The sequence below is a fragment of the Bidens hawaiensis genome, unplaced genomic scaffold, assembly GCF_021521415.1.
Source record: "Bidens hawaiensis isolate Kalapana, Puna unplaced genomic scaffold, B.hawaiensis_p1.1 tig00000001_1, whole genome shotgun sequence".
Lineage (NCBI taxonomy): Eukaryota > Viridiplantae > Streptophyta > Magnoliopsida > Asterales > Asteraceae > Bidens > Bidens hawaiensis.
The window spans coordinates 5,207,973-5,232,504 of NW_027491014.1; the positions used below are offsets into that span (position 1 = coordinate 5,207,973).

The following is a 24,532-nucleotide window of genomic DNA, read 5'->3' on the forward strand; positions in this document are numbered from 1 at the left end:
ATAGAATGTCGTCTCTAAAAAATCATCGTCGCCAATGTTCATCTGGTTTACGCGATCGCCGCTTGGCTGCTAGAATCACATAGGAATTCGTTGCTGAAATGCCCACGATAGTCACTCAGAGATAAAGCCTCAACTCTAATGGACCTGTCTCATCGTCTGCACCAAATAACTATGATTTTCGTAACTTTTTGAGGACCAAACCTCCATCTTTCCGTGGTGAGGAAAATGCCACCGCTTTGCTTCAATGGTTCGAGGAAATGGAAAACATCTTCATCCACTGAGAATGTCGGGATGCCAAACGGACCAACTTCGACTCAAGCCGAATCGAGAGTTGAGCTGTCGTTTAGTGGAATGCCCTGAGGAATGATAAAGGATCTGACTTGGTCGTATCTATGCCTTGGGAAGAACTTAAGGAGGCAATGAAGAAGGAGTTCTGCCCGGAACACGAATTGCAAAGTCTTGAGACTGAGTTTTGGGAACTCAAACAGATTAGTGGGGATAACTCTACCTACTCTAACTGTTTCCGTGAACTTAGCCGAATCGTACCTCACCTTGTAACCCCCGACAACCACGGCATTCAGAAATACATTCGCGGTTTACCAAGCATTTTCCGTGATGTTGTGACGAGTTGTGATCCCTTAACCATTGGTGAGGCTATGGACCTAGCTGCTTCCCTCACCGATAGTCATGTTAGGGATGGAACCTTGTCTCGCAAGGATTACAAGACCGAAACCGACTCATCTTCTAATGCTAAAGCCGAACCCAAACCTGCTTCCAACAACAATAACCACAACCACAAGCGTAAAGCCTATGCTGTTAATCAACCTAACAACCAACCTATCCTAACCAAAACCAAACTGCCCGAACAAAAAGACATACCTTGGTTCTCATCCCTTATGTGCCAAGTGTAACTTTCATCACTCTCCCCAAACCCCTTGCCGACTATGCTCCCAATGCAACCTTTACGGCCACCTTGCTAACTGTAACGATTCCGGCAAATCCAGGTATACCCTAGCCGGTATATACTATTTACGTGTCATTTAATATTGATTATATGAGTTATAGTACGTATGTACGAGTATATATGATTCATAGTACGAATCATACTCGATTATATAGTGAATCGTATTGGAATTACAATTAACCAATGAACGATTATTGAAACCCGAACGAATCGGGAATTACATTATAGACGAAGTATATAAGGTTTAGTGATGCTTTCGAAGTATTAATGCTTCGGGATAAGTGAATTATAGCACAGAAAAAGGATTTCGATTTATTAGTACATCGGTACGATAAACGAAACCTTTAACATCAAACCAAGCAAGAGACGATCGATCAAACCGAAAAAGATGCACAAATACCGACAATACGATGTTTTAAGTCATTTAATGTCATGGGTTAAGTTTTAAAAGTTTTTAAATCAGTTTTATGTAAATTTTATTTTAACCCGAAAAACAACCATTTTAGGCTCGTTTTAAGCCGAATTACGAGTTTAAACGAGAAACGAACTGAACCAGATTATCCACAACATTATCCGGATTGCGTAATCCGAATGTGTGGCCTAGAATGGATGTGTGGGTCCCACCCCACCCCATATGGTGGACCGATCGGCCCACCCTCTTCACCATATCATTTCATTTTTCTTTTTTTACAACAAAAACTCTCTCAAATCTCTCAACTCTTTCAAGTGTTCATCCAAACTCATCAATTTTAACCAAGAACACAAGGTATAACCATGTTATAATGCATGATCTTTGGTGTTGATTTCTTTATTTTTAGTTGTTTTGCAAGAACAAGAGGTTCCAAGTGAAATATGGGTGAAAACCCGAGATGGAACCGATCCTTGCTAGATCAAGTGATGTATACAAGTTATACACGGGATCTTGATCCAAGAAACGAGTTAAAAGTGTCAATAACGAATTTTTACGGTTAGAATCTTTGAAAATGAATTTCCAAGTGAAAGACGGGTGAAAACCCGAGATGAAACCGACTCTTGCATGATCAAGAGATGTATACAAGTTATACAAGGGATCTTGGTCCAAGAAATGAGTAAAAAGAGTCGGGAATGAATTTCTACGGTTAAAACCTTTGTTTTTATATCAAAACCGACACTATGAATGAAATGGTTTGATGGTTGGTGTAGCTTGCTTGGTATAGTGTTATTGTGCTTGTAAGTGTTGTATCTAGTGGCTAGCAAAGGCTAGAAACCAAGATCTTTGCGATCTAACGCTAGAAAACACAAGATAGTTCGGTTTTCGTGTGAGTTAGTGATTTTGGACAGATTGTAGCGTGCTTAGAGTCGGGTCATGAAATTTCACAGAGATGATCTACACATGAAAATATGAGATCTGTAAAATTTTGGTAATTTTTGGATAAAAGATGAATATTTGGTGAATTTAATGCTCGGTTTTGGCCAAAAATGGTGAAAAATAGCTAAACTTGATGAAAAATTCTGGAAAATTTAGGATAAGCTTTTTATAACATATAAAGGTCACACACAAAATTTGAGCTCAGTTGGAGAAGTCTAAAGGGGCTTTCCGGTAAAACGAGTTCTAGGGCTTTCTAGCTCGGTTTTTGTGAAAATGGCTTGAAAAATGAGTTTTGGGTTCTGGAAAAATTCCAGGGAGTTATGAGTATGGCAGGGATCATCCCGGAAAAATTTGGGATTTTTCTAAAGTCTTTTGGTATTTTTGACATATTTAGTGTTTTAATAATGTTTAAAAATAGATAAATAAATGTAAATATAAAAAAATAAATCTGGAAAATTTTTATAAAACTTCTTACTGTCAAAATAAGTTTTGTGCAAAATTTCAAGACCCGAGACTAAACGGGTAATTATTTGTGCTAAAAGGAACATAAAAACAAATTTTTAAAGCTTAAAACTTGTAAACCGGCAAAACTCGCATAAGCGAGCTGACTGGTATATAAAAACCTAAAAATTGACCATTTTCATAATACTAAGTAAATTAAATAAAAGTAAATCATCCGAAAATAATTCGGATGATTTGGGTAATTTTACCCGATTTTACTGTTTCCGGCACCTAAATGACGGAAACGGGCCCCGCGGCCAAACGGGGTGTCTAAACCGAGCTCTAATTTCATCACGATAACTAAAGTAACAGTCGAACACCATTTTTGGGTCGGGTGTGAATAAACTCATTTTTGAAACTAAAAACGGATGACCGTGCTAGGCACGCAAATCAAGGAAAACATAAAAATGATAATTTTGACCGTCCGACTCTAAGTAATGGCACAATCTGAGTCCTTAGGAGTGTCACGGGGTTAACATTGTCCCTGGATCGAGTACAGTACTGGGTTAACAATGTCTCAAGATGTACCGATTAACACGGATTTAATTTATGGGAATTATATAGTAACGACTAGATATCATATTACAGATCCAGGCTTATAGCAGTTCATTGTATCACATCCCGACTCACAGTAAGGTGAGTTTTCACGAGCCCCTTTTACTGAACTGTTTTAAATATTTTCCCGGGGCGGAAAGCATGTATTTATTAAAGTATTTAAGTACATACTGATCGTATGGAAACACTTGTATATTTAAATATATATATGGTTTGATGCATAGAATATATAAATTGTTTATCGTGTGGGATTGTTCTGGGGTAACATAGTTCCCAGAGGTTATTATTATTGTTCTGGGGTAACATAGTTCCCAGAGGTTATTATTATTGTTCTGGGGTAACATAGTTCCCAGAGGTTATTATTGTTCTGGGGTAACATAGTTCCCAGAGGTGATTATTGTTCTGGGGTAACATAGTTCCCAGAGGTTATTATTGTTCTGGGGTAACATAGTTCCCAGCGGTTATTATTGTTCTGGGGTAACATAGTTCCCAGCGGTTATTATTGTTCTGGGGTAACTTAGTTCCCAGAGGTTATAAATGTTCTGGGGAAACATAGTTCCCCGCATAATTACATTGTTTAATAAATGATTATTAAAATGATCTGTCAGTGTTTATTTAAATTAGTGAAACTCACCAACTATTCGTAGTTGACCCGTTTTCTTTACATGTTTTCTAGGTATGCCCAAGTTGGAATGATTGATATGTGCTTAATGATCTGTGCTACTTGTTGGAAGCTTGCTGATCTATATTTTGTAATGAATATATTAATGTCTTATCGGTAAAACTCGTGTGTAACACCTAGACAGTAACGAAACTAGCAACAATGTAATATGATATAAATTAATGTAGTGGTATTTTCTTTATAAGCAATGCTGTTGATATCAGATGTGTCTGTTGCATCCCGTGTACGTTTCCGCTGCGGTTACCGGGTGTTACAGAACTTGGTATCAGAGCCATTGGTTATAAAGAATTAGGATGTCTTTAAAAGATACCTAAAATATAACCAGTAGCTCAAATATTATAGGATCTGAATATCAACTAAATATATATTGTGACGAGATCGGGATGAACTTGGATGGACAAGTGGGTTATTATGGTCCGGAACATAATAACAGACTTGTCTACACGAGGGAATTCAGGGGAAGTCACGAGGGACTTTAATAGGTAAAATTGGCAACATATGTGCAAATATGTGATAATATTGTTATGTAGTCAAGTTGTATAAGTAAGTGCATATTAATTTGATTATGATTTACACTATGGGAAGAACTATATGTTTGTTAACTTGTGTGCAGGTAATATGTCAAGAACCCCCCGTGCGTCGTTCGAGGAGGACCCGGAGGAGGTCAGCTCCGGGGACTCCGGGAGCCCTCTTGTAGCATCCAGCACCGAGCCTTCCGAGGCTAGCTTGAGGAATTCCGGCCAGTCCTCCTCAGCTAGGATGGCCAGATCCCCGACCCCACCCGCACCACAGGTCGCTCCTGCACCCCCTGGATTCGGACCCCGCCTCACGGCGCGGATCAGTATTCCACCGGTCCGACCTATCTCACCCCCACCCAGACCTGCTACTCGTAGGGGTGAGTCCTCCAGCTCTCGTCCCGAGCCTGCGACCCTACCGGTGTGGGGTCTCCCGAGACAGGAACGGGATGCTGCTGCCTGGCTCCGGACGCTCACCGAACAGGTGAACGAGCACTCTGCCGCCTTGACGGTGGGAGTCCAAAGGAGAATGTACCTGGGTGATTGCATACTGGATCATCAGTATGCAATCGCCCAGCTGAAGAGGGAGTGCTCATACTCCCAATGGATGCTTGACCGGGTGGAGAGTCGGGTGCGGGTTCTGATGGCGGTGTTAGTGGTGCTGGTGGCGATGATGGTGGGGTTGGTTTACCACCATGTTTAGTTGTTTTGAGTTTGGGGATAGACAGGGACCATTTTTTTGATACTCTGTGTAAGTAGTTAGTGGTGATACTAACATGGAGTGAATCTTGTTTAGTTATGATACAACCACTGGCCCCTAGGGTGGGTCTCTTTTGGGGCATAATCATTATAGATACTTTTGGGTATCATCCAAGCACTGACCCCTTTAAGGGTTATGTCGAGATGATACCGACATAGGGCCCTTGTATTAAAACTTAGTTGTGTAATGTTGACTGGAAAGTATGTAAACTGATGTTTGTGTAATATGTATCAATGTTTACTAATGAATGAAATATGTATTGTGTTTTATAATTTGAGATGGTATTGATTATATATATTTCTTGATGTTGTGTAGAATGGCATCGAAACGATCAACGAAAATATCGGAAGTAGATGTGAGCCGTTTGATTGCTCAACAGTTGGAGGCGGCGATACCGTATATAGTATCGCGCATCGCCGCCAGTATTAACAACTCGACCAATCCAACCCCTCCGAGCAATCAAACGCCCATAAATAATGACGGGGAACAAAATGCTAATCCTCCAAGGAATGATAACACTATTCCGAGTAATGACGCACCGCCTAGGGTGGTCGTTACTGACAGCAATGGCCCTATACCTACGGTAGAGACAAACCGTACTGAACCAATTCGTGCATTCAGGGGATGTTCGATCAAGGATTTTATGTTGTGCAAGCCATTAGAGTTTAGCGGGTCTGAAGGACCGAATGGGTTAGTTAAATGGATAGAGAAAATAGAATCAGTGGTGAATATTAGCAACTGTCCCGAGGATTGTGTCGTTAAGTACGCCACCTGTACATTCACCGACCATGCCTTGACATGGTGGAACACCATAGTACAGACTCGAGGTCAGGCGGCGACAAACCACATGACCTGGACAGAGCTTAAGGCTCTTGTGTTGGAACATTTCTGCCCAAAGAATGAATTGCAGAAACTGGAAAATGAGTTGTGGAATCTGGAGATGAAGGGGGCGGACCACTTGGGTTATACCAACCGGTTTAATGAACTGTCACGATTAGTACCGTGGTTGGTCACCCCGGAGACTAAGAGGGTGGAACGTTATATTTGGGGACTTACTCCAGTAGTGAGGAGTATAGTCAACGCGGGGGGACACCAGACGTATGAAAGTGCAGTGACACAGGCTGGCATTGTCACGTATGATTTCTTGCGGAGCGGATCACTAAAGGTGACAGGAGAATCCGCTGGGGGAAAACGGGGTACACATGACCATAGGATCCAGGAAAAGCAGCAAAGCAAACGAGCTAGGCCCGCTGCCCAGAGCTATGCCATGACTAGTTCGGGCGGAAGGCAAGAACCGCAGAAAGGAACGTTTCCTAAGTGCGGGAAATGTGGTTACCACCATGGTGGCGTGTGCAAAGAGGTGGTGTGCCACCGGTGTGGCAGGATTGGACACTACGCACCAAATTGTAAGACAAATCTGAACAACCTGAACCGACAACCGCAACCTATTCGTGCGCAACCATTTAGAACTCAACCAGCCCGACAGCAGAACCCGCAAGGAAACCAGATGGTGACCACTAGCCGTGCTTGCTACGAATGCGGCAGCACGGATCACTTCAAAAGGAACTGCCCGAAACTGAACCAGGGAGGAAACGGGAGACAACTCACGGGTCAGGCATCGTCGTCCAATCCGGCGCGAGGCCGAGCATTCGTGATGGGGGCGAACGAGGCGCGCCAGGACCCCAGCGTAGTGACAGGTACCTTCCTCGTCTCTGATCATTACGCTTCTGTATTATTTGATACAGGCGCCGATAGAAGTTTTGTCTCCGTTAGATTCCTTTCGATAGCAAACCTTTCTATTGGTGAAACCATAGAACCTTACACCGTAGAAGTCGCTAACGGTAAAACCATGATAGTTAATCGGATAGTTCGGAATTGCCCTTTTATTCTAAACGAACAATCCTTTCTGATTGACTTGTTACCGGTAGAATTGGGTAGTTTCGACGTGATAGTGGGAATGGATTGGTTAGCACGTAACAGGGTAGAAATAAACTGTGAAAAGAAAACCGTCAAGATCCGGGTGTCGGATGACGAGGAGGTATTAGTGCATGGAGAAAAATCCGGCACCATGATACCATTTATATCCCACCTCAAGGTGTTGAAATATATACGTCAGGGATGTGTGGCGTATCTAGCGAGCCTGACGGCCGCTAATTCTGAGGAAAAACGGGTGGACGATATTCCCGTGGCACGCGAATTTCCACAAGTTTTTCCAGAGGAACTTCCTGGATTACCGCCAACCCGACAGGTCGAATTCAGGATCGATCTGTTACCTCAGGCTGGCCCTGTTGCTAAGGCGCCCTACCGACTTGCACCATCCGAGATGCAAGAATTATCCAACCAGTTGCAGGAATTGTTGGATAAAGGATTTATACGTCCCAGTTATTCCCCGTGGGGTGCACCTGTTTTATTCGTGAAAAAGAAGGACGGGAGCCTTAGAATGTGCATTGATTACGTGGAATTGAACAAGTTGACAATCAAAAATAGGTATCCTCTCCCCCAAATCGATGATCTGTTCGACCAACTACAAGGTGCGAGCTACTTTTCAAAAATAGATCTTAGATCGGGATACCATCAGGTTAGAATTCAGGAGGAGGATATCCCAAAAACTGCATTCCGGACTCGCTACGGCCATTACGAGTTCTTAGTTATGCCTTTTGGGCTAACAAATGCGCCAGCAGTATTCATGGATCTCATGAATCGAGTCTGTAAACCCTATCTTGAAAAATTCGTCATTGTATTTATTGACGATATTTTGATATACTCGAAGAGTAAAGAAGAGCACGAGCAACACTTAAAGTTAGTTCTAGAACTCCTGGATCAAGAGAAGTTATTTGCAAAATTCTCCAAGTGTAACTTCTGGTTACAAGAGGTGCAATTCCTCGGTCACGTTATAAACCACCAAGGAATACACGTTGATCCGAGTAAGGTTGAAGCAATTAAGAATTGGCAAGCGCCTAAATCTCCAAAGGAAATCCGCCAATTCTTAGGCTTAGCTGGATACTATCGTCGATTTATAGAGAACTTTTCCAGCATCGCCCAACCTTTAACCCTCCTGACTCAAAAGGATCGGAAGTATGAATGGGGTGAAGAGCTGGAAACGGCGTTTCAAACGCTAAAACAAAGATTGTGCCAAGCGCCAATCTTAAGTCTCCCCGACGGAGACGATGGTTTTGTCGTGTATTGTGACGCATCCCGGAGAGGGTTAGGATGCGTATTGATGCAAAATAGTAAGGTTATAGCCTATGCTTCTCGACAATTAAAAGTTCACGAGAAAAATTACACTACTCATGACCTAGAACTGGGAGCAGTCATCTTCGCACTTAAAATCTGGAGACACTATCTCTACGGTATAAAGTGCACCATCTTCACTGATCATAAAAGTTTGCAACACATATTCGATCAGAAAGAACTGAATATGAGACAACGAAGGTGGGTCGAGTTACTGAGTGACTATGACTGTGACATCCGATATCACCCCGACAAGGCTAACGTTGTAGCCGATGCCTTGAGTAGGAAAGATCGAGTTAAGCCACTACGCGTGCGAGCGTTGGGAATGATAGTCCAGTCGAACCTTTCGGATTTGATTCGAGTCGCTCAACACGAGGCGTTGAAAGGGGACCAATTGGAAAAAGAGGGACTTTTCTGTAACGAGAAGAATTTCGAACAGCGTGTGGACGAAATTCTCTATTTCAAAAATCGGATTTGGATTCCGACCCTCCATGACCTTCGTGAATTAATCATGGACGAAGCACATAAATCAAAATATTCCATTCATCCGGGATCGGATAAAATGTACAAGGATGTGAAAGAATTTTACTGGTGGCCAGGTATGAAAAAGGATATAGCCACATACGTCGGCAAGTGTACGACGTGTGCCAGAGTTAAGGCGGAGCACCAGAAACCCTCGGGAATGTTACAGCAACCGGAAATTCCCGAATGGAAATGGGAGCAAATCTCGATGGATTTCGTGACACACCTCCCTAAGACATCCCGGGGACTTGATGCAATTTGGGTAATCGTGGATCGATTAACCAAATCGGCACATTTTATTCCAATTAGAAATAATTATAACACCGAGAGACTTGCGCAAATTTATATAAATGAAATAGTGTCTCGTCATGGCATCCCCATCTCGATCATCTCCGATAGGGATAGCCATTTCACCTCCAAACTTTGGCAAGCTGTCCAAGAAGCATTGGGAACACGTATTGACCTAAGCACAGCTTACCACCCTCAGACCGATGGTCAGTCTGAGAGGACCATTCAAACTTTGGAGGATTTGCTTCGTGCCTGCGTACTGGACTTTAAGGGAAACTGGGATCAACATCTCCCACTCGTTGAATTTTCCTATAATAACAGTTACCATAGCAGTATAAAGGCAGCACCTTATGAAGCATTATATGGACGAAAGTGCCGATCACCACTTTGTTGGTCTGAAGTGGGTGACTCGCAGGTCATTAGATCGGATCTGGTCCAGGAGACGACCAGCAAGATTCTTGAAATTAAGAACAACCTGAAAGCCGCGCGGGATCGGCAGAAGAGTTATGCCGATACCCGTCAGAAACCGTTGTCATTTGAGAAAGGGGAAAGGGTATATTTGAAAGTATCACCCTGGAAAGGAGTGATCAGATTTGGAAAGGCGGGGAAGTTGGCCCCTAGATATATTGGACCATTCGATATTACTGCGAAAATCGGTCCTGTAGCATACCGATTAGAACTGCCTGATGAACTGAGTGCAGTTCACAACGTGTTTCACGTGTCGAACCTGAAACGGTGTCTGTCGGATGAGACATCGGTATTACCCTTAGAGGGTGTTCAAATAAATGATAAGCTCAACATTGTGGAGGAGCCCATAGAAATAATAGACGGGAAAATCAAGCAACAAAGACACAATAAGATCTCGTTGGTCAAAGTTAGATGGAATTCGCAACGAGGCCCAACGAAAGGATGAATTTCGGAAGAAATACCCCCACCTATTTCCTCAAAAGGAAGTAGTTGACGTGTAAAATTTCGAGGACGAAATTTTTATAACGGGGGGAGAATGTAACGATTCCGGCAAATCCAGGTATACCCTAGCCGGTATATACTATTTACGTGTCATTTAATATTGATTATATGAGTTATAGTACGTATGTACGAGTATATATGATTCATAGTACGAATCATACTCGATTATATAGTGAATCGTATTGGAATTACAATTAACCAATGAACGATTATTGAAACCCGAACGAATCGGGAATTACATTATAGACGAAGTATATAAGGTTTAGTGATGCTTTCGAAGTATTAATGCTTCGGGATAAGTGAATTATAGCACAGAAAAAGGATTTCGATTTATTAGTACATCGGTACGATAAACGAAACCTTTAACATCAAACCAAGCAAGAGACGATCGATCAAACCGAAAAAGATGCACAAATACCGACAATACGATGTTTTAAGTCATTTAATGTCATGGGTTAAGTTTTAAAAGTTTTTAAATCAGTTTTATGTAAATTTTATTTTAACCCGAAAAACAACCATTTTAGGCTCGTTTTAAGCCGAATTACGAGTTTAAACGAGAAACGAACTGAACCAGATTATCCACAACATTATCCGGATTGCGTAATCCGAATGTGTGGCCTAGAATGGATGTGTGGGTCCCACCCCACCCCATATGGTGGACCGATCGGCCCACCCTCTTCACCATATCATTTCATTTTTCTTTTTTTACAACAAAAACTCTCTCAAATCTCTCAACTCTTTCAAGTGTTCATCCAAACTCATCAATTTTAACCAAGAACACAAGGTATAACCATGTTATAATGCATGATCTTTGGTGTTGATTTCTTTATTTTTAGTTGTTTTGCAAGAACAAGAGGTTCCAAGTGAAATATGGGTGAAAACCCGAGATGGAACCGATCCTTGCTAGATCAAGTGATGTATACAAGTTATACACGGGATCTTGATCCAAGAAACGAGTTAAAAGTGTCAATAACGAATTTTTACGGTTAGAATCTTTGAAAATGAATTTCCAAGTGAAAGACGGGTGAAAACCCGAGATGAAACCGACTCTTGCATGATCAAGAGATGTATACAAGTTATACAAGGGATCTTGGTCCAAGAAATGAGTAAAAAGAGTCGGGAATGAATTTCTACGGTTAAAACCTTTGTTTTTATATCAAAACCGACACTATGAATGAAATGGTTTGATGGTTGGTGTAGCTTGCTTGGTATAGTGTTATTGTGCTTGTAAGTGTTGTATCTAGTGGCTAGCAAAGGCTAGAAACCAAGATCTTTGCGATCTAACGCTAGAAAACACAAGATAGTTCGGTTTTCGTGTGAGTTAGTGATTTTGGACAGATTGTAGCGTGCTTAGAGTCGGGTCATGAAATTTCACAGAGATGATCTACACATGAAAATATGAAATATGTGAATTTTTGGTAATTTTTGGATAAAAGATGAATGTTTGGTGAATTTAATGCTCGGTTTTGGCCAAAAATGGTGAAAAATAGCTAAACATGATGAAAAATTCTGGAAAATTTAGGATAAGCTTTTTATAATATATAAAGGTCACACAAAAAATTTGAGCTCAGTTGGAGAAGTCTAAAGGGGCTTTCCGTTAAACGAGTTTTCTAGGGCTTTCTAGCTCGGTTTTTGTGAAAATGGCTTGAAAAATGAGTTTTGGGTTCTGGAAAATTTCCAGGGAGTTATGAGGATGGCAGGGATCATCCCGGAAGAATTTGGGATTTTTCTAAAGTCTTTTGGTATTTTTGACATATTTAGTGTTTTAATAATGTTTAAAAATAGATAAATAAATGTAAATATAAAAAAATAAATCTGGAAATTTTTTATAAAACTTCTTACTGTCAAAATAAGTTTTGTGCAAAATTTCAAGACCCGAGACTAAACGGGTAATTATTTGTGCTAAAAAGAACATAAAAACAAATTTTTAAAGCTTAAAACGTGTAAACCGGCAAAACTCGCATAAGCGAGCTGACTGGTATATAAAAAACTAAAAATTGACCATTTTCATAATACTAAGTAAATTAAATAAAAGTAAATCATCCGAAAATAATTCGGATGATTTGGGTAATTTTACCCGATTTTACTGTTTCCGGCACCTAAATGACGGAAACGGGCCCCGCGGCCAAACGGGGTGTCCAAACCGAGCTCTAATTTCATCACGATAACTAAAGTAACAGTCGAACACCATTTTTGGGTCGGGTGTGAATAAACTCATTTTTGAAACTAAAAACGGATGACCGTGCTAGGCACGCAAATCAAGGAAAACATAAAAATGATAATTTTGACCGTCCGACTCTAAGTAATGGCACAATCTGAGTCCTTAGGAGTGTCACGGGGTTAACATTGTCCCTGGATCGAGTACAGTACTGGGTTAACAATGTCTCAAGATGTACCGATTAACACGGATTTAATTTATGGGAATTATATAGTAACGACTAGATATCATATTACAGATCCAGGCTTATAGCAGTTCATTGTATCACATCCCGACTCACAGTAAGGTGAGTTTTCACGAGCCCCTTTTACTGAACTGTTTTAAATATTTTCCCGGGGCGGAAAGCATGTATTTATTAAAGTATTTAAGTACATACTGATCGTATGGAAACACTTGTATATTTAAATATATATATGGTTTGATGCATAGAATATATAAATTTTTTATCGTGTGGGATTGTTCTGGGGTAACATAGTTCCCAGAGGTTATTATTATTGTTCTGGGGTAACATAGTTCCCAGAGGTTATTATTATTGTTCTGGGGTAACATAGTTCCCAGAGGTTATTATTGTTCTGGGGTAACATAGTTCCCAGAGGTGATTATTGTTCTGGGGTAACATAGTTCCCAGAGGTTATTATTGTTCTGGGGTAACATAGTTCCCAGCGGTTATTATTGTTCTGGGGTAACATAGTTCCCAGCGGTTATTATTGTTCTGGGGTAACTTAGTTCCCAGAGGTTATAAATGTTCTGGGGAAACATAGTTCCCCGCATAATTACATTGTTTAATAAATGATTATTAAAATGATCTGTCAGTGTTTATTTAAATTAGTGAAACTCACCAACTATTCGTAGTTGACCCGTTTTCTTTACATGTTTTCTAGGTATGCCCAAGTTGGAATGATTGATATGTGCTTAATGATCTGTGCTACTTGTTGGAAGCTTGCTGATCTATATTTTGTAATGAATATATTAATGTCTTATCGGTAAAACTCGTGTGTAACACCTAGACAGTAACGAAACTAGCAACAATGTAATATGATATAAATTAATGTAGTGGTATTTTCTTTATAAGCAATGCTGTTGATATCAGATGTGTCTGTTGCATCCCGTGTACGTTTCCGCTGCGGTTACCGGGTGTTACACTAACACTTGTCGTATCCCACCTAATGCACAAGCCACCTCACGTACTCAACCCGGTGCTCCGAATACTCGTGTTTGTTATCATTGTGGAGACCCAAATCATCTTCGTAATACGTGCCCTCAACTCGTCCATGCTCATCAAGCCCAAACTATGACTACACCCTACTACCTGACCCATGCTCACCAAGTTCAAACCCAACAATCTCATGTCCTTCAAGCTGCTCCCATCAATCAAGGTCAACCTTACTTAACCCAACTATATCAAGCCCCGCACCCACAAGCTCAAGTGTACCAAGCCTACTTTACTCAAGCCCCTGTTTTGCAAGCTCAACCCATTCAAGCTATCCCAAGTCAATCTACTTCAACTACTCCTACTTCCATGAATGCAACTCCTCACGGTGCTTCAAGTCAAGTCAATTAAGCTACTCAACGATCATGAAGACTTTTGCCATTCCCTTTGTCTTAATTTTATTTTTGTCCTTTTCTTAATTACGTATTATAACGCCTCTTTATGGCTTGAATTATTTCCCATTTGAACTATTTATCTCTTATCTTATGAATAAAGTTCCTTTTGTTTGAATAGATTGTTTATTAAAGTCCACTCTTATCTTATTTTCTTACCCTCATTACCTTTAATTGTTAATAAGTGATATTTTCTTCGAATACTTATATTTTTCACGATGTCTTGGAAATTTCCTTGTCTTTGTAAAATTCACCACAACTTTTGGAAGTGTTTTATACATTTGTGATTTTCTAACTAAAACTCCTTAAAATTTTTATTTCCTCACAATCATGTTTTACTTAAACGTTTTGTAACCCACACAATGGGACGAGTTATGTGGACCATCCGACAATCTAAGTAATTATGGCTGCATACATAATTACCAAAGTCCTCGCATGGAAATCATAATCCGAATAGTTGTGTGTCATAATGAAGAATCGAAAGTAGTTGAGACAACGCTACAACTGTAAAGATGATAAGGACATGGTGGATACGTCGCTGGTACATCCTATATATAAGTGCCATTATCGGATTTTCATTTGGAGCGTTACTTCAACTATCTAAAGTTCTGTATTATGTATTTTTATCTAATGGTGTTGTTATATTATTTCTTAATTTCGGGACGAAATTCCCTAAAGTAGGGGAGACTGTAACAACTCGGGTTTTTTCGATTTATACTTTTAACCGACTCGGTTTAATGTTCGGGTTATTTTAAATATAATGCGTTTATATATTATTATTTATTTAACTATAAATTATTACTTTTACGTTTTGACATTGTTAACCCAACTATAAGCTTTAACTTCTTTTATATCCATCCTCAAACACCAGGGTTCTTTTTGTAAATATAGATATAACCCATTTTCACCAATCTTGATGCCCTTGGATCCAAACCCGAATCCATATCACTTCTCATACCTGATTTGCTTAATCTATTGATTTGAACTTTGAATTTTCGTTTGTTTGTTGTGTTTGCTCTTATAATTATCCTATTTATCTTAAATTCGGCCTAATAAACATTATAAACGTGTTGATTAGTTTCAAATAGTTCATCATTATCCCGTTTTTTTAATCAAACTATAACCCTATTATCGTTTTCTATATAACGAACACATAAACGCAATTAAATTCACAACCAGCATTCTCATCATATCGCTAATCTTTCCCCTAACCTTAATCGTATTGCCGGATTCATTTGATTGATGTTCTTGATCTCCTCGTCGCCGGTTCTGTTTCGTCTAATTAACCCACTTATGTTCTTGATCTCCTCGTCCTCGTCGCCGGTTCTTTTTCGTCTAAAAACAAGGGGAAGAATGAATAAATCAACCAAAAGTGGATAAGTGTTTTAAATATTTTATCAAACAAGAGGGTTACAACAAGAACTACAAAGATGTTGACAAAATCTGTCTCATCTTGAATGAAAGGCCTGTTATTTAACAGTAAGTCCAACGTTCAACCTCTATATATGTTTGAAAATAAAAAAAATACAAAAAGATCCAATAAGTTCTGTCATACAAAAACAATTTTTGACCAAATACATGAGGTTGGAGTCAAATTGGGGTGACATGGGGAAAGCCAAATAAGCTTTGAGAAGAGATATGAGGCATCATAGCACAGTGTTGACCATTAATGCATTATGCTACTAAATGAACCTTAAGAATATCACCAAAGAGATGAAATTCATGCTAAGTTTATACCTGCTGTTAACCTATCTAAGTTGTCATAATAATGCTGAGAATGAAGTATTGAGAAAGCTACTTAGTCAATATGATCCCATTCTTGAGATCTTTTCAGAAAATGGAACAAACTGTTTTGAAGAGAAATATAACTGAAAATTTGATCTCTAAATGCACCATTTGCTCTTAAAACTATGATCTTTAATGAAAAATATATTTTGACAATGTGATTTAAGTCAAAAAGTGTTGCATTTTGCCTTTAATAGGTTGAATATGTTAGTTCGGGTAAGGTTTGATGTTTTACAACCTTTTCGGACACAAAACAGTTGAATATGTTATTTCGGGTAAGGTTTGATGCTTTATGACCTTTCCGGGCAAGCTTAGTCATTTTTGACTAAGTTTATGATTTTCGGGCATGCTTTGAAGTGTTTACACTTTCCGGGTAGAGTACACTAGTGTACTCATTTCCCGAGCAAACTTGAATTCTTGAGATGATTATGTGTTATAGCTAGCTTTTAACAAGAAATTCTTGTTTGGGGCAAGCTTTGCATTTTATATGCTGATTGTTAGTTCAAGCAAACTTTGTGAACTTAGGTTCAGTACACTGAGTAAGCTCTGTGATTTGTGTGAATATGTTGTTATGAAAATGTTTGTTAACCTTTCCGGGCACACTTAGATATTATTATTTAAGTTTGTCATTTTTGGGTATGGTTTGACATGTTGAAATCCCTCGGGTAAGGGCATACCTGATGATTGAATATGTGTATCCTAGCAAGCTTAGTGCTAACATAGGGTATTCGGGCAAGCTCTTTGAAATTTTAGACTATAGCACACTTAAATGTTTATGTGTTTTTAATTTCATTCTTAACATGCTCTGTGATATTTGTGTTTATGATTTCGTTTGAGATTACAAGTGTTTTCGGGCAAACTTTGTTTTCCGGGCACACTTTATATTTTGGGTGCACTTCTGTTCCCACAATATACTTGATAATTTCAAAACTTGACTTTCCGAGTACACTGTCTGCTTGAAGTCCTTTTTCGGGCACACTTTGTACTATAGGAAGGTTATTCGGGTATACTTTGCAAAAGAAGGTTGTTCGGGCACGATAAAACATTGTGAAGGTTGCTCGGGCACACTATGCTTCCAAGTATGCTTGATTGAATATGTTTTTAATATGCTTGATTGTATATGTTTTTAGTATGATTGATTGATTTTGATCATTAGTTCATTAGGGTTTATGCTAGACTAAGCTTTTAATTTTAATTTGAGAAATTTATACGGGTATCTTAATTGATTCCTAGCAAGAATGTTTATTTGATATTTTATACTTGATTATTTTCCTTGAGATTAAGTTCTCAAGAAATCTGGTATTTCGGGTAAGCTTTCTTCATAGTGTCTTGACTTTAAATTACTTAGCTTGACCAAGCAAGGTTTGTAAGTGAAAAGAGAGGATCGGTCAAACCTTGTAAATTTAAATGAAAAATATTACTAGGAAAGGTTTGATGTTTTTATTCGGGTAAGCTTTATGTAAGTAGAAGTATACCGAGTAGACTTTGGATATATTAAACTTTCCGAGTAAGGTTTTATTAACTTAAATAATAATAAATGTTTTTAATATATCAAGTAGATAATGTTACTGTTTGACAGCTAATAATTCTCAAAATGACAAAAAGCATTTAAAACCCACTTTTAAAAGGTATGTAAGACGGTGTTAGGCAATATTTTCAACATTACTTTTCCCTCTCTCTCTCCTTTCACTGCAATTGCTTACTCACAAAGAAACCTAGACCGACTCATCGCATTCATTAATAATCAAAACCCTAATTTGAATCAACCCTCTAAGTCCGACTCGGTAAGCAATAATAATGTGTTTTCCGATAACGATTAGACTATAATGGGCTTTGATTATGTATTTGATTACTAATATTCTGTTTTTGTATCTAGGTTATAAACTTGTCGAATAACAGGTTCTTGATGATTTTACTCTCTTTCTTCTTCATTTTTATAACTTGAAATTACCTAAAGTTGTAAACTTTATGACTAATTTCACTTTGAATATGTTTATTTATGTGATTCAGATATGGCAAAAGATCAACCCAAATATGCCTTCAAACCAAAACATAACATGTGTGCACTGTTACAAGTCACACCTGACAACGAGCCAATGGCGAGGATGATTACATGGATGGCTCGATCAAATGTCAGCTTTGCGTTCACTAAATGTCCTGTCATCTACAGAAATCATTCATTGGATTTCTGGAGATCTGTAGAACTCGTTGAGGACAATAATGGAAAGAGAATCGAAGCAACAGTTGCAAGACAAGAAATACACATAATTGAAAGGATGATAAGAAGATGCTTGCAGTTAAATGATAATGATCACAATTCAATAAACTTCAGCACACCTCACTTGATGAGGATATTTGAGCAAACGATGGGTTATCAAGGAACTATACATGATGGACAGTTTCAAAAGGGGATGTTCCCTATGTTGTATAGGTTTCTTATCCATCATGTGATACACCCATGGAAAGGATCATGGACTTTGATGAGTCATGATTTGGCAAATGCCACTGTTGGAATTATGTATGATCTACCCTTCAACTTTTCAAAGATGATATTTGAAGGATTAGTAGGAAACTTGAAGAAGGCCGAGAAGAACAGATTCTTACAATATCCAAGGTTCCTACAGATAATCTTCAATAGTGAATTACAAGATCTACCCACTGTTGGCATTACACACCTACTGCAAAATCCTGACACGTAAAGAAGAATCAGAAATCTGGGTGTTGCTAATACGCATGACTCAAATTTCCCGTTTGAGATCTTGCCATGGTTGTTGGACCATGACTTGAATGTGATGCCGGTGCCTGAGTTTAGCTCAGAGGAGGAAGAAGGGGAAGATGATGCCGAGGGTGATGATGATGGTTCTGATGATGATATTGATGGAGATGAAGGAGAGGCTGGAGGAGCCATGATTGTTGATGCACTGGATCAAGGGGAGAACCAACCTATTCCAACTCCACCACAATCACCATTACCCATTGACCAACCCATTATACCATCACCACCACAAACTCCACCACATCAAACCACTCAATCTCCACCCCAAACCCTAACCATAAGCCAACCTGAAACATCAACACATGTATCCCCAACACCACAAACACTACCAACATCTAGCCCAATTCATTCTGATCCATTTATTCCAAGCCCACCTCATACACAATCACCACCACAATACATTTTCCAAACTCACACCACAACCCAAGAACAAACTGAACTTGAACCATTTTCCACATCACCACCTACAATACCACCCACTGACACTGACTTGTTAACCTTGTTGAAAGAAAATGCTGAACTGAAGAGAAAGAATGAGGAAGTGACAATGGAGAATGTGATGTTGATTGAGAAGTTGGTACAAGCAAATTTAAAAATTCAAGCCCTGGAGCAGGAGGTTGAGAAGACCTCAGCTGCCCCAAAACAGGGGGAGAATGAAAGTAGGCCAACTGTCTCTGGTGTAAATGTTGAAACTAAAACTGTAACAGTTGTAGAGACTGCAGACAATTTGAAATTGATTATGAATGATTATGATGATGGAGAGGAGAGTAGTGAGGAAAGGAGAATTGAGGATGATGAGTATGAAGGTGATAAATCAGATGTTGGAGAACAGGACCACGATTATAATGATGAAATAGTAAATGTGGAAAGAGATGAAGAGAATGTTGAGACAGAGGATGGGATTGAAAAGACAAATGTTGAAGAGAATGTAGCTGCTACTGATATATAGCTACTGATGTCTTAACTGACATACAAACTGATGTAGAAACTGAAGTAATGAATGAAGGAGATACTGCTACTGAGGAGCTGATACTCACTGAACCAGAAGCTGAACTACATGAAAGCTCCAAGACCGCAGAGTATGATGAGGAAATGGATGAACTTGATAGAGACATTGATAATTTCCCTCCAGAAAGTGTAGAAGAATTAAAGAAAAGACTAGACAAGGGAAAAACAAAAGTCACAGAAGAAGAGCCTGTCAAGGCATATCCAGAAAATGATGTATTGTTTAAAGATGATGATATTGCTGCTGCTGCTGCCTTAAGAGAACAAGAGAACATTTTAAGAGAGACAAGGGATAGGGAAATACTGGCCCAAACCCTGACTCCAGAAGAAATGGTAGAGCAGGAAGCCTTGATCTACCAAGCCAAGTTTGCAAAAGAAGTTATTGAAGAAATGGGTGATCAAGAGGTGATTGAGGAGTTGATTAATTTGAGAAGAGTTGAGGAAGCAGACAACTCTTTGGCTCTGGTGGTTAGTATGTTTCAACCACAGAGCCAATTTTAAAAGGAACCTGAAAAGAATGCTGAAAAAGAAACTGAAGAATCTATTGAGGAAATGTTGGCCAAAGCATCAAGAATACATGAAAGAGTGGAAAGAAATACTCAAGGAAGAGGACAGCTACTGAGACTCCTGATAATCAGAAAACAAAGAGAGGGAGATGGGATGAAAAGAATAAATGCTATATTGAGACTCCTGATGATGATGGTGGTAATAATGCTAGTCCAATAAGGGCAATTCCATTGCAGACACTGCAACCAGATCAACAGATTCCAGGTGTTCCTGATGTGCCTGTTAGAACTGAACAAAATCCAGTTCATCCACCCTCAGATGAGCCAAAGATAGATGCAGTAAATGTGTCAACTGAAGAGGATGATGAAACTGATGATTCTGATGAAAACAATGATGATCAAGGGAAAGGAGGTGGAGCTGTCAATGTTGAATCTCCACAAGTTGTAATGACTGATGAGCAGAGAGCAAACATTGAGTTGAGTATGAGGGAAGCCAAAAGGAAACATCCTTTGGTTGTAAAGCTGAGAAAGTATGGAATAAGTTTTGATACTTTGGCTGATCTTGATAATGATCAGTTACAAAACAGACTTGACAAGGAGAGGGATGGTTTCAAGAAAAAGATGGAACAAAAGAACAGAGACAGCCAGAAATTCAGAGAATATCTCAGAAGGCATAATTATTCAGAGAAAGATCTGTCTCATTTCAACTTTGACCAACTCCAAGACCTGTACAACAGTGAAAGAGAAAAGGTGATAGAAAAATGTGTAAAGGAGAATGAGAAAATTGAGAAGATTGAAAATTTGAAAAAGAAGTTTGGAGGCATGTGTGGATACATGCTGGAGAAAGGTTTGAAGCCTAAAATTGTTGAGAACCTATCTAGAGAATCAGTGTTGGACCGGTACAAAAAACTGAAAAGAAAAGAAAAACTGAAAAGAGTCCAAAATGAGAGCTCTACTAAACAGTCTGAACCAAATGATGAACCTCAAGAAAAGAAAAGAAGAATTCAAACGTTGAGGGAGAAATTAAAAGAACAAGTCAGATCAGTTGAAACTCCTACCCCACAAGAAGTGAAGCCTGAACCTGAAGATGAACCCATTTTTCCTTGGGAGAATGAAGAGATGATCAATATTTTGAGGAACATAATGATTAATCAAAGGGGAATGGATGAAGCCTCTTTTAATGCCTTGGAAAAGGAGGATTTGAAAAACCTTTTCTATATCCAAAAGGCCGATTGGGAGAAAGCTCTAAGGGAAGGAGAAAACCCTAGAAGCTTTGTGGATGAAAATTTTGTACCTGCCGAAATGACAAACAGAACTGGTATGGCAAAAATGTTGCTCGATCTTAAAGAACTAGCAGGACAAGACATTGTTGAACTTGCCAACCTTCCACCAGAAATGGTAATCTACATTAAAGTTTTCAACTTAAGGCCTGGAAAACCAAAGAAGTCTATTTCTTTTAGGCCTCCAATCTCAAGAAGACATCCACAAGGTGGAAGAGGTGAATCAAGTAGATATGCATAACAAAGAACAATAAGACCACAATCTGATGTGGATCTTCCAAGAGAACTTTACTATGATTCTGTATGTGAATGTCTAAGAGTGATTATGAAAAGTAGTCAATTGAGAGAGATAGTTGTGAGGAGTGATTTTTATGAGTACACTCAAGAACAACTGGAAAGAGTGGCCACACTCAACCTGTATGATTATAGAAACAGAAACAGGATGGCATGTAGGCAAATGAATGATCTCTCAAAATTTTGAAAGACGAAGCTGACAGGGGGTTCCGATTCCTAAAAGAGAAAAGAAGCTGGAAAACCGTCCAATTTCACAAATCAAAGAGGACTGGAAAATTGAAAAGAATGGACATTGCTGAAAGAGACTATATGATGAATGTCAGAGACAGGAATCCATTTTCAAACATGAACACGTGCATAAGTCTTGGAAGAAGAATGATAAGCCCCAACTACACAGTACAAAAGAATGGGATTATAGCTGAGATTGAGTATAAAGAAAATGCTGATCATTATGTGCTGAGAAACTTTGATGGAAAAATACTGGGATTATCAAGAAAGATGAAGACTTGACTTATTTGCATGATGAGGATCTGATGGATATAAGGGATTTGGTCATACTAGAAAGTCATACTCACTACCGAATCCTTAATATCTTTAAAATGAAAGCTGCATCAGAAATAGTCAACCGAAGACAAGCCGCTCATAATGCAAGGAAGAGACAAGATTAATAGAATAGGCTTTGTGATGTAATGTCTTCGGACAAAATTTTGAATATGTAATCTGTTTATGCTATTTGAATATGTAATTTGACTTTTAATTTGATGTGTATTTTTGACTAAGTCTAAGTAACCTTAGAAATGTTTTGGGCCAGCTGAGGTGTTCCAATCTAGGGGGGGGGGGGATTGTTGAGTCAAAGATTTGACCAAAATGAAGTATATGGAAGATTGGAATCTTCTCAACCTCCTCAGAATTCGCTAAGTATGGATCCGGGCACACCTTAGACCTCCGAGCAAGCTTTTACTTAGCCGGGTACGATATTTTGTCTATCGGGCAAGGTTATCTTCAATAAGTCTTTAGTGGTTATCCGAGCAAGGTTTGCAAATTAGTGCATTGCCGGGCAAGGTTCACTATTTTTTGTAAATCTGAGCAAGGTTCACTTTATCAAGAAATTATGTTCTTCATAGCCAAGTAAAGTTCACTCCCGAGTAAGCTTTTGGCTAACCAAGTCCATGAAGCCAAGTGATTGGAAGACCGGGCAAGGTATTCATTAATAATAGTGGTCCGAACAAGATTGATGATTTAAAAGGAATATCTTTAAGTATTATCGGGCAAGGTTCAACTCAAGCAAGGAACAGTACTCCCGAGTACACTTTGCTAATAAGTTATTTTATAGCAAGGAGTTGAAATGGATCATTGAAGAACAAGGTTGCTCGTAAGGGTTTGTCGGGCAAAGTCTGGAAAAGTCAATAAGACTGAAGTCTACCCGGCGAGTATTTTACTTGGTAAAATACTCTTCAAGTAAAGTCTACCCGGAAACTGATCCTGGGCACACTTCTATGTTACCAAGTTGTGAAGGATGGCAGAGTACATAGCCTACTCGGAGAATGAAGATTGATGCAAAGCCTACCCGGAAGATTTGTTTTACACTTAGATTATTTTGAATATGTAATTTGAATATGTACGTTGTATTTAGGGTATCTAGAAGGAATGACAGCTGTCCAAGGGTGTCAGGCCTATAAAAGGAATAATTAGGGCACACCTGAGGACAGAGAGGCACAACACGGAAAAATAGGCGGCTAAATACGATAATCTTTATTGAGCTACTGCCGTTTTCCTAAAAGAAAACCCTAAATCGATTATCCAATTTGTATGATGAATATTATATAAATGGAAATCTTTTGAGTGAATCTTGTTTGTGTTATCTACATCTGATTATTAATTGCAACTACCATGTTTGTTATTGATTCCGCCTGTAACAAACTATAATCTTTCTAAATATAGCAACCCGTCATTAACTCCCTTGTCAACACATTTATTTGTGTGAGTTATAACATGATTAAGTAAGATCCAGCTGAAATCGGGGACCTGACACAAGACACCTCACGTACTTAACCCGGTGTTCCTAATACCCTTGCTTGCTATCATTGTGGATACCCAAACCATCTTCGTAATATGTGCCCTCAACTTATTCTGGCCCATCAAGCCCAAACAATGACTACACCCGGCTACTTGACCCATGCTCACCAAGTTCAAACTCAACCACCTCATGTCCTGCAAGCTCCTCCTATCCATCCAAGTCAACCTTACTTAACCCAACTCTATCAAACTCCGCATCCGCAAGCTCAAGTGTACCAAGCCTACTTTGCTCAAACCCCTGCTATACAAGCTCAACCTATTCAAGCTATTCCAAGCTAATCTACCTCAACTGCTCCTACTCCTGCAACTCCTCATGGTGCCACAAGTCATGTTAATTAATCTACTCAATGATATTGAAGACTTTTGCCGTTCCCTTTACCTATCTTAATTTATTTTGTCTTTTTCTTTACGTATTGTAAGGCCTCTTTATGGCATTGGATTATTTCCGTATTTGGACTATTTATTTTCTATCTTATGAATGAAGTTCCTTTTATTTAAATAGATTGTTTATTAAAGTTTAGTCCTATCTTATTACCCTTAATTGTTAATAAGTGATATTTTACTTCAAATACTTATATTTTTTTGTTGAAAATTTTCTTGCTTTAGTGAAATCCACTGCAACTTTTGGAATCATTTTATACATTTATATCCTGAC

At 39.0% G+C, this 24,532-nt stretch overlaps 1 long non-coding RNA gene across 1 annotated transcript; it reads right to left on the minus strand.

Annotated features, from left to right (window-relative positions):
• Positions 1-882: 882 nt before the first annotated feature.
• On the minus strand, positions 883-24,222 carry LOC143576001 (uncharacterized). Its single transcript, XR_013142923.1, has 3 exons — positions 23,927-24,222; positions 13,695-13,817; positions 883-972 (listed from the first exon to the last, which is right to left on the minus strand). It is a non-coding gene; the product is annotated as an uncharacterized LOC143576001 (long non-coding RNA).
• Between the last annotated feature and the right edge of the window lie 310 nt (positions 24,223-24,532).